The sequence below is a fragment of the Tupaia chinensis genome, unplaced genomic scaffold (assembly GCF_000334495.1).
Source record: "Tupaia chinensis unplaced genomic scaffold, TupChi_1.0 Scaffold000258_1, whole genome shotgun sequence".
Lineage (NCBI taxonomy): Eukaryota > Metazoa > Chordata > Mammalia > Scandentia > Tupaiidae > Tupaia > Tupaia belangeri.
In genome coordinates, this window is record NW_006159738.1 from 264,837 (window position 1) to 274,408 (window position 9,572).

The 9,572-nt window shown below is 57.8% G+C and overlaps 1 protein-coding gene across 1 annotated transcript in view; it reads right to left on the reverse strand.

Annotated features, from left to right (window-relative positions):
- Positions 1-9,572, reverse strand: part of ZNF664 (zinc finger protein 664) — a 27,462-nt gene that overhangs the window by 7,031 nt on the left and 10,859 nt on the right. Inside the window, exon 2 of the mRNA XM_006149227.3 lies at positions 7,961-8,053. The gene's annotated coding sequence lies outside the window, so the exon portion shown is untranslated. The remainder of the gene's footprint in view (positions 1-7,960; positions 8,054-9,572) is intronic.

A 9,572-nucleotide genomic window follows, 5' to 3' on the forward strand; every position in this document is an offset into this window, starting at 1 on the left:
AAGGACAGGTACCACGCGCGGGCTCCGAAGGACAGGTAACACGCGCGGGTTCCGAAGGACAGGTAACGCGCGCGGGCTCCGAAGGACAGGTAACACACACGCGGGCTCCGAAGGACAGGTACCACACGCGGGCTCCGAAGGACAGGTAACACGCGCGGGTTCCGAAGGACAGGTAACGCGCGCGGGCTCCGAAGGACAGGTAACACGCGCGGGTTCCGAAGGACAGGTAACGCGCGCGGGCTCCGAAGGACAGGTAACACGCGCGGGTTCCGAAGGACAGGTAACGCGCGCGGGCTCCGAAGGACAGGTAACACACGCGCGGGCTCCGAAGGACAGGTACCACGTGCGGGCAGCACACATCACTGTGAAATTCAATGCCATCAAAAGTGCTAACCCAAGATTCGCCAGAAACGAAAGTGCAAGTATGAACTCAGTGAAGGGAAAGCCCCGTAACATCGAATGCACTTAGTATCAGTGTGGGGGCCAGCAGGTGGCATGGTGATTAAGGGTGCTGGATTCCCATATGGCTGACCGCAGTTCGAGTTCTGGACCCAGCTGCTTGCTTTCTCTTTCTCTCTCTCTGTCCCTCTCTGGTCAAATTAAAAGTAAGTAAATAAGTAGACATATAGATAAATAGAGATAAAATAATCCCTAAAAAGAAATATGTTTGAATCTTTTACTTTTAGGCCTGGGAACCGTCAGGCCGGGCAGCAGCGAGGCCCTGTGCAGGCAGGACTGCCGGCCTCGGGCAGAGCCTGGATGGTCTGGTAGGCAGGGGCAGGGGAGCCCTGCCAAGCGCACAGACTCCCCCTGGCCAGGGTGGGACGGCCGAGCTCCACGGAGGGTAAGGGAGGCAATGGAGTGGGCCACGGGAATGACAGGCGTCAGCTCCGCACTGAGGGTACGCGGCGGGCGAGAGACAGGACAGGCTCAAGGCGCCGGACACGCCAGCAGTGATGAGGCACAGCTCCTTAACCTCAGAACGGCGACTGAAGGCCAAGCACTCCGCATCTCACCCGCTCCCTCGACGCACCTTTCAAGGAGCAGCCCTGGGGTACAGCCTCTGTGGACCCGAGGAGACGCCCAGTGACTCGCGTTAGCAGGGTCAGGCTGTCATCACCCAAAGCCACGGGGCCAACGTAACACGCCTCGGAGGGCCAGCAAGGCGCACGCCTCCTGCTCTGACCACAGCAGACGCACACCCACCTGCATATTCTTGCCTAACGACGGGACCAGGCACTGACTTGAGCCTGAATGAACTGGGCGGGCAGAGAATACCAGGAAGCAAACAGAAAAACAGCTAGAGGCGAGCCAGGGCCAGCTCTGTAGTGCAGCAGGAACCTGCTGCTCGCTAGAAGCCAAACCCTAGGTGGAGATGGTGGCTTGTGTCCCTGGCCCGGTCAGCCTGGACACACCGGGGGTGTGTGTGTGTCCAAGAGCCAAAGGGCTGGCAGCCTGCAGGAAGGGGCCCACAGAGTGGCCGGCCCCAGTGGAGACGCTGCCCCTGCCCCATGTGCGCACATGCACATGATCATGAATAAGGAAGGAGAGCCAGATTGTAAGGGTAGCCTGTTGTCTGTGAGGAGGAAAGGGCAGACATGGAGTGTGGGGGTGTTCTTCAAAGGGAGACACAGGAATCTGACACAAGCAAGCCGGCTGCTAACTGTGCACAGCCGAGGAAGTGTGATCGGACCGGGTACCAGATCACACTGGTGGCAGCGACCTGTGGCCACCACCACCTGGTGTAGAGGCCTGCCTCCAGGACTTGAGAGACATGCTGAGGCTTCCAGGAGGGAGACGGCACGCAGTCCACAAAGTCTTAAAACACGTCAGCCAGGGCCAGCCAGGGCTGTGTCGGTTGGGGTGGCTGGATCCCACATGGCTGACTGTGTGGTTCAAGTCCTGGATCCAGTGGCTTAAAAATCACACCAGGCATAGGGGACCAGTAGTGGTGGTTAAGGTACTGGACACTCCCACAAGGCTGACCACCAGGTTCAAGTCCTGGACCTGGCAACTTGCTTCCTCACTTTTCCTCTCTTTCTCTCTGTATGTCTCTGGTCAAATTAAAATAAATGAATGAATAAATAAAATTAAATAATTCTTCAAAAAAAAAAATAACACCAAGCACATGTGCATGCCCAAAATCCAGAGAGGAGAATGGAGAAGGGACTGCGGCATGGCCATCCCCCTGGGGGTGATTTCTCATTTTCTGGCCCTCTCTGACATTGCACATGCCCCATAGCAAAACAAAACGAGCAGAAAGGGGAGGGGCAGAGGCGGCCCCTAGAGGAGCAGTGAACGGCTGACTGACGGACGCACCGTGGCCGCCCCGTGTGTGCCTGGACTTCTGTGAGTGATGCAGGAAGACGGACTTTTCTTTCCTGTCTTGTGAGAGCAAAGGAATCCAGGGACCAGGTGCACTGCAGAGAGGCAGCTGTGAAGGGAACTCACGACCCCCTCCCTCAAACCCCACCAGCCAATACTGGCACAGGAGGGAAAGGCAGGGGCTGGAAGGCAGAGGGGAGCAGAGGACGGAAAAGCTGCGCTGGCAAACCCCGGAGGGGAGGCATGTCAGCACCCAGAGCAAGAGCCAGAGCCCTGGCCCGACTCGGCCTCCGCTAAGAAGGGCGTGTGGGCCTTCCCATCAACCCAGCGGCACTTCTTCCCAAGTTCCTGTGAGGAGGAGTCAGGCATAGTCATCCCTTCCAGATAAACCGTTCGGACCACCTCCAGTCTCACTGCCTTGGGGGGTGAAGCTACATCCCACAGGAGAAAGAGCAAAAGCCGAAGCCAAAGGCAGCAAATCTGCCACAGGACCACCTGCGGAACAGAAAGGGATGAACCCTAAGGACCACTGCTGGGCCGCCCCTGCCCTAGTCCTGCCTGCCCCTACAGGTAAGGGAGGCCGCAGCTGGAGCCGCCAGACCCTGCAGACCCAGGTGCACAGCATCCCCGAGACTGCCTCTCACCCACGGCCACCCTACGGTCTCGGCGTCCACGCCTACGACAGCTTTCAAGGGGACAGCCAGTGTGAGCATTAGGCCTGTAAGGACTCACAGGCCCTCCTCGGAAGCCCTACAGAGCCAGGCCTCTACTGGAGACAACCTGGAAGGTGATGAAGGAGCACGAGACCGCCACGGGCTCTGTGGAGTGGGGAGGACGGGTTCCAAGCAGGTGGCCCGTGGAAGAGGACGGGAAGGCCGCCCCACAGCAAGCAGCTCCTGCAGGCCAACACGGCTGCATTTCCTTTGGGTTTGCTTTATTTCAAGGTTATTTGAGGCCGACTCAGGGCCTGTAGTGGATGAAACCAGGTCCCACATGGCCATCTGCAGGTCGACTCTCAGCCCTGGTGGCTGGACAAACTCTTTGGGCATGTGTGCATGTTATGTCCAAGCTCCCCCCAGGATGGAGGTGGGAGAAGCGACGGTGTGACCCTCCCCACTGGGAGTGCTTTCTCCCGCCATCTCTGGAGAGCGCACACGGCAAATAAAAAGTTAAAATTAAAACATAAAGTTTAATTATTTCTTCCATGACCGAGAGAGAGAGAGTGAGACGAGACCAAGAGACAGCACCCTGCACTTCTGAGACACGCACGCATGCCAGCTCACGCCAGGAGGCTACCTGGCTTCCACTGAGGGGCAGTACCTCCACCCCACCAGAGCTGGGGGTACCCTGAAAGGTCCCCCTGCCAGACCACGCTCCATGTGCTTCTCACTCACAGACGTGACCTGGGGCCTCTTCGTCCTCCAGGGCTGACTCCAGTTTGCAGAAGTAGAGGGCCAGAGCGGGGATGGCGGAGTTCGGCTTGGAGGAGCCCTGCATGCATCCACGACCCCAGAGCCAAAGTCGTCCACACCAAAGCCCAGTGCAGAATGGACGGAGGTTCCCACTTTCCCCAGGCCCTTAAGTCCAGGCACCTATGCATGCCGCCATGGTCACTGGAGCACTGTGTGACCTCAAAACGGGGCTCCCCAAAGCCAAGCTCAGCCTGCAGTGGCATCCCAGGAACACGCACTGCCGAGCACTCCAGCTCCTCACCCAGTTCCAGCAGCAGCCCTGAGCACCCATTCAAAGCATTTGTCTCATGATAACAGGGATGACTTCCCCGAGGGTTTCCAGGTCAGCTTCCTAGACTGAGCAAAGGAGGTTCCTACTCTGAGAATCATCTAAATAAACTAAGGGGTCAGACTTGAAACTCTGCTCCTCTGCTGGCAGCACAGGCCTGGAGTCACTGCCGCCTTCTTGCCCAGCCCGCCACGACGTGGCTAGGGGACCACGCTCCAGAATGACTGCTGGGAGCGAGAGGAAGACCCCTGACGACTGTCCTTCGGCCCTCCCCAGAGTCCCCAGGGAGGGCAGTCTGGTCTCTACCCATAGACCACCCCTCCTCCTGGAGTGGAAGGACTCCTTGGGCTCCTCTTGTCCTCGCTCCCCTCCCTGCACGGCCGCCCACACATCAGCGGTCCTCAGCCCCCTGCATTCTCTCCTGGGGAAGCTCAACAGCTCATGACTGGGCTCCAGGCTGGAATGACCGCAAGGGGGAGAGCTTCCATGCCAGCCTGGGAACACTGGTCTCCCCGCCACTTGGCCTAATGACTCCTAATGCAGAAAAGATAAAAAGCAAAAGAATCTGTCTCGTTTTTCTTTGGCTATAAAATCAGGTCCAGAGAGAAGCAGCAAAAATGACGGAGGAGATAAATGATGCCAGCCCCCGTCCGAGAAGGCTGAGTGCGGGCGCTCTGAAAGCCGTAAAGGGCGACTTGGGCTCACTCCTGAGCTTGGCTCCTGGTAAGCCTGCTCACAAGAGACACCCAGGCAGTGGCCAGAGGGGTGCGGCTCGCCCTGCCACCTGCTCAGTGACGCAGGCCGGTCTCACGGAGACATCATACGCAGATGGCCGCGTCTGCAGCCCGCGGCTGGGCTAATTAAAGAAGATAAAAGGTGTGAGGGTGCCCACGGGAGTGCCCAGAGCAGAGCTGAGGCTAAATAAGTATTAGTGTCTTCATTCTTTACTTTAATTAGTGCGTGACACGTTCTTTCATCTGCCAAGCTGGCATTTTGCCTACAGTGGCTTCCCAAGACCTGGTGACCCAACCTCCCATAACCGGGGTCCCTCCCCGTTCAGAGTCACACACTGCTTTCCAGCCCCGTGTCTGTCCCCTGCCCCTCCCCTTCTACCGCGGTCCTCCTCCAGACCCCACAGACCCCACAGACCGTTCTGTAAAGCAGCCGGCCCCTGTGAGACGTGCTCGGGCCCACAGCACGCCTGCTTGTCCTGCTCTTCGTCCCCACAGACCTGCTTCGTGCTGGTCCCACGTGAGCATGTGCACGAGGCCACCCCGGCTCCATCTATTACAGTTGGTAACTGTGTGACAGACACAGCTTCCAGAACCTTCACAGCCTGGTGAGGAGGATGCTGGCCTGTGGTCAAAAGGCAGAAGCCCACAGCCTTGGTCTGCCACCAAAGAGCTCTGTGACCATAGGCGGCACTCTCACCAGCTCACTGTGCTCAGCCGTGGGATGGGAAGGGGGCCTGCTGCTAGTCACGCAGAGCCTCCTACCCCCACGCAAGGATGGCCACTGCTTCAGGACCCATGCTGTCCTCGGGGTGCTCCAGACACACGAGAAAGGGTCAGGGCACATCGGGACAACAGAACCTTGTCACATCAGTCACTCCTTCCTGCAGGCTGCCTTCTCTTGTCACTTCCCTTCAGCTGAGTCCAGCTTTGCACAACTGGGCAGCGACCTCCTGCTCTGGAGCCGGGCAGCAGCTGGGAAAGGGAGGGCCGGGGCAGGAAGGCCGGAGGCCTGGGGCGGGCAGCGCTAAGGCACAGTGAGAATGCCTCGCATGCGAAGCCCGCTTCCTCCTTCCACTGCTGGAGAAATAAAGCCAAAGGGACGAAATCCGCGTCTGGGCCCAGGAGAAGGAACAGAGACCGGCGGCTCAGGCCATTCTCAGGAAGGCAAAAGCTAGGCCTGAAGTGCACAGGGGCCCGGCTACACAGCAGAGGGAAGGGCACCGCGGCTGGGTCTGCCTCCTGGACAGAGGCACCTGGGTATTTAGCAGAACTGTCCTTAGCCACATTGGGAGGAGACTGGCCACAGTAGCAAGCAGGTCAAAATGTCACGAATCTGGAATCCTGGCTCTCCTTTGTGCATTTTTATTGTATTAATAGGAAAAAAACACAAACTCAGAAGTCACCCTCTTGGCTACTTACAAGCATATGGTGGCTCGATGATATGCATACACCACCGTGAACAGGCCTCCGGCGCTTCTCCAGCCTGCAAAGCTCAACCGTCCCCACTCGGTGAACCCTTTCCCCGCTCCACTCCCACCCCTGGAAACCACCGTTGTACTTCCTGGTCTCCACGTAAACCAGGACCACCACTGCAGTGCAGTACTGCCACTGGCGACAGACCGAGGTGGACGCCTGCAGGGGTGGACAGAGCAGCTGTCCTCTGCTTAGACTCCCAGGTGACGAGACCCAGCAACCAGACAACCTGACCCGGTGTCATTCCAGAAAAATACGCTGCTCATGGCTGGCGGCGGGGTGGCCAGGGGTCCCGCCGGACATCCTTAACTCCCAGGGTATGGCGAGCCTGCCTAGGAGTAGGGTGCTGAGAGGACTGAGCGAGACATACGCGTGGCTGAGCTGAGGCTCCAACTCCCAACGCAGCACCCACAGCAGACTAGGTCACTACACGAGCGGCAACCTTGAACTTGAGGCCAAAGTATGAACTGGCAGGAAGAGGACTTCAGAGAACACTAGCCCTGAATCTCTGGCCCTACCACCCATGGTAAAGAAGTCTGCAGAGGAGAGAAAGGAGCCAGAAAGGAGAAGAGCATTTATCATCACGGCAAGGCACACTCACCCCCAGCTTCCAAACAGGGCAGTTGCCAAGAGACCACCCTTGCCCGTGGGAGAAGGAGAGCCGAGCTGGCCAGGCCTGTCTGCTCAGGAGCAGCCCAGTCTCAGCACTCTGGGCCCACAGGGCCAGGAAAAAGGAAAGCCAGCCCACACCCACGCGGGCTCACCTTCTAACTGGGCACAGTAGCCAGACTCCCAGGACAGAAGCCATGGAAAAGAGGAGTCAGGGCAGGAGGATCCCAGAGTCTGAGAATCAGCCTCTGGCGGGGGAGAAAGGATGAGAAGTCGGAGGCTCCCCCTGGGGGCTGGCCATCACCAGACAGGGTTTCGTCCTGTCTCACCTCCCAGCTGTGTGTGGAAATGATGTACAATTCTGCGGTGTGCGTGACTCAGAGACCCAGACTACAGTTCACAGAGGATCCTGCACTGCGGCCCAGACCAGGTAAAGATACAAATCCCTGTCCTAAGACATGTGCTGTCCTCTAGGGGTGAGTCAACGAGGGGAAAATCGTTAAAATGGTCTCAAGTCTAAAGGCCCAAAAGAAAATGAGGACGAAAAGATGCACACGCTGGGAAGGTGGCAGCCATCAGAATGAGGCCTGCAGAGGCCGGTGGGGTCCATAATCTCCGGAAAACAAGGCCTCCGGGAGCTCACTGTAATGGAAGGCTGCTGTCCCGGCTTTGGAACTCAGCAAGAGAAACTTAGGGCAGCCACTTGGCTTTAAAGGCAAGTGTGGCATCTCAGCGCAGACAGGACAGAGAAGCGGAGGACGGCAGGAGAGAAGCCCAGGACAGCCTCAGAGGGAGCAGAGGGGCAGAACGAAGCTCAGGGACCACGGTCCATGTGAAGAGAAGGGAATGAAGCTCCCGAGGAGCAGCAGGAGATGGGCAGAGATGCCCCCACTGTCTTCAGAGCGAGGACACCACAAGGCCTAGGGGACTCAAGCACCATAAACGGCGAGCGTTCATGGAAGGGTGGGCAGCGGGCCTCAGCTCCTCACGGAGGGAGCCCCAGCAGGCGCCTGCCGAGACACCTCCAGACACAGCTGCAGTTCGCACTCAGTGGGGGTTCTCCAAAGGGGACTACTTACCGCAGTGACAGGAGTCAGAACCCCCAGGATGTCCCAGAGCAGGCACAGGCAGGTCCCACAGTGGCTGAGGACTACGGAAGTCTGAGGATCCCGCTGGGCAGAAAGACACAGAGAGAAAGGAGAAGGTCTGTATGATGAAGAGCTCAGGAACACGGCATTTTTGAAGAACTGGCTATTATAAATGTAAGGTCCCAAAAATGAAACAGACCCACTCACTTGTGACTTTCATTACAAATATATGCAACTCGAGCTATGGAGAGCTGAAAACGGATGAGAAGCTGAGAAACCGCAGAAATCAAAGTCCAGCCTGTCCAGCTTCCCGCCAAGGCCCAGGGAGCTGAGCGGCAGCACCGGCCTCTGGAAGGCCTGTCACCCAAGCTGAGCCCTGGGTTCGTCCATGCTGATGCTGGATGGCTAATTCGGACCCGCCGGGATCCTAGGGCTCAGAAACCAGCAGTTTCCCACTGACGTCCCCGTCGAGAGGAGTGCTGGCTCTCCACACCCACTCTGCAGCCTTCACCCAGGGACATAAAGGCCCAAGAACTCCTCGGGCACCTGAGCAGGCACAGCACAAGTAGGACTGAAGGTAGTGCCTGCTGATTTTTTTTTTTTTTTGAGAGGTTTTTGCTATAGGGCGCATGCGCTCGCCAGGATGACAGAGACGGAGAGACAGAGACAGAAAGCGAGAAATCACCCCCCAGAGGGGATGGCCACGCCGCTATCCCTTCTCCTCCATTCTCCTCTCAGGATCTTGGGCAAGCACGCACATGCACCTGGCGTGAGTTTAAGCCACCGGGTCTGGGACTCGAATCACAGTCGACTACGTGGGAGTCCAGCGACATAGCCATTGCACCAACTGCTGGTCCCACACCTGCTGACTGTGAAGGGAGCAACAAAGGTTCGTCGGCCTTACCGTTTTTCCTCACTCTATCTACGACCTCGGCCCCCGCTACTATCTTCACCGTGCAGAGTACTCTGTGTAGAGATTCTGAGAGCTCTTTTTCAGTTTGGGGCACCTCATTCCTCCTTGGGGGGCACAACGATGCGAGTATGTAATACTAAGGAACGGGGAACTGCTCGTCTTCCTGGGTGTTGGGACTCTGAGGATGGAGCCCCATTGGTCTGCGAAGCCCCCTGGAACTGCGGGGGGAGGAGTACATGAAAGGCATGAGATTATGCTAGCTGTCAACAGCGAGCTGAAGGTGCCATATCACTTTCAGCAGAAAGGGTGACCGTGAGAGAGAGCCCCACTGACTATGCCAAGCGGGCTGCCCTACTGGAGAAGAAGTACAACAGGAAGACAATGGAAGAGGGAAAACGCTTCTACATTTAGAGAGCAGTTCCTCATGGGAACAAAGGGCTGACGTGCAATGGAGCTGCTGACAGGCTAGATTCTGGCGGGCAGGAACACGTTGGGGCATTGCAAACGGTTGTGGTAGTGGGCCAGGCCTTTTCCTCCTCACCGCCTACACATGCCAATCACTGTGCCCACTGGCAGGCATGTCCTCCCGGCAGGCACTGCCTCAGCTTTACGGGGAAGCCCCTCACTGCGCCCTCTGACGGGGCCTGGGACAACCACGACAGCAGCAGTAAAGTGCCTCGCCCGGCCCCA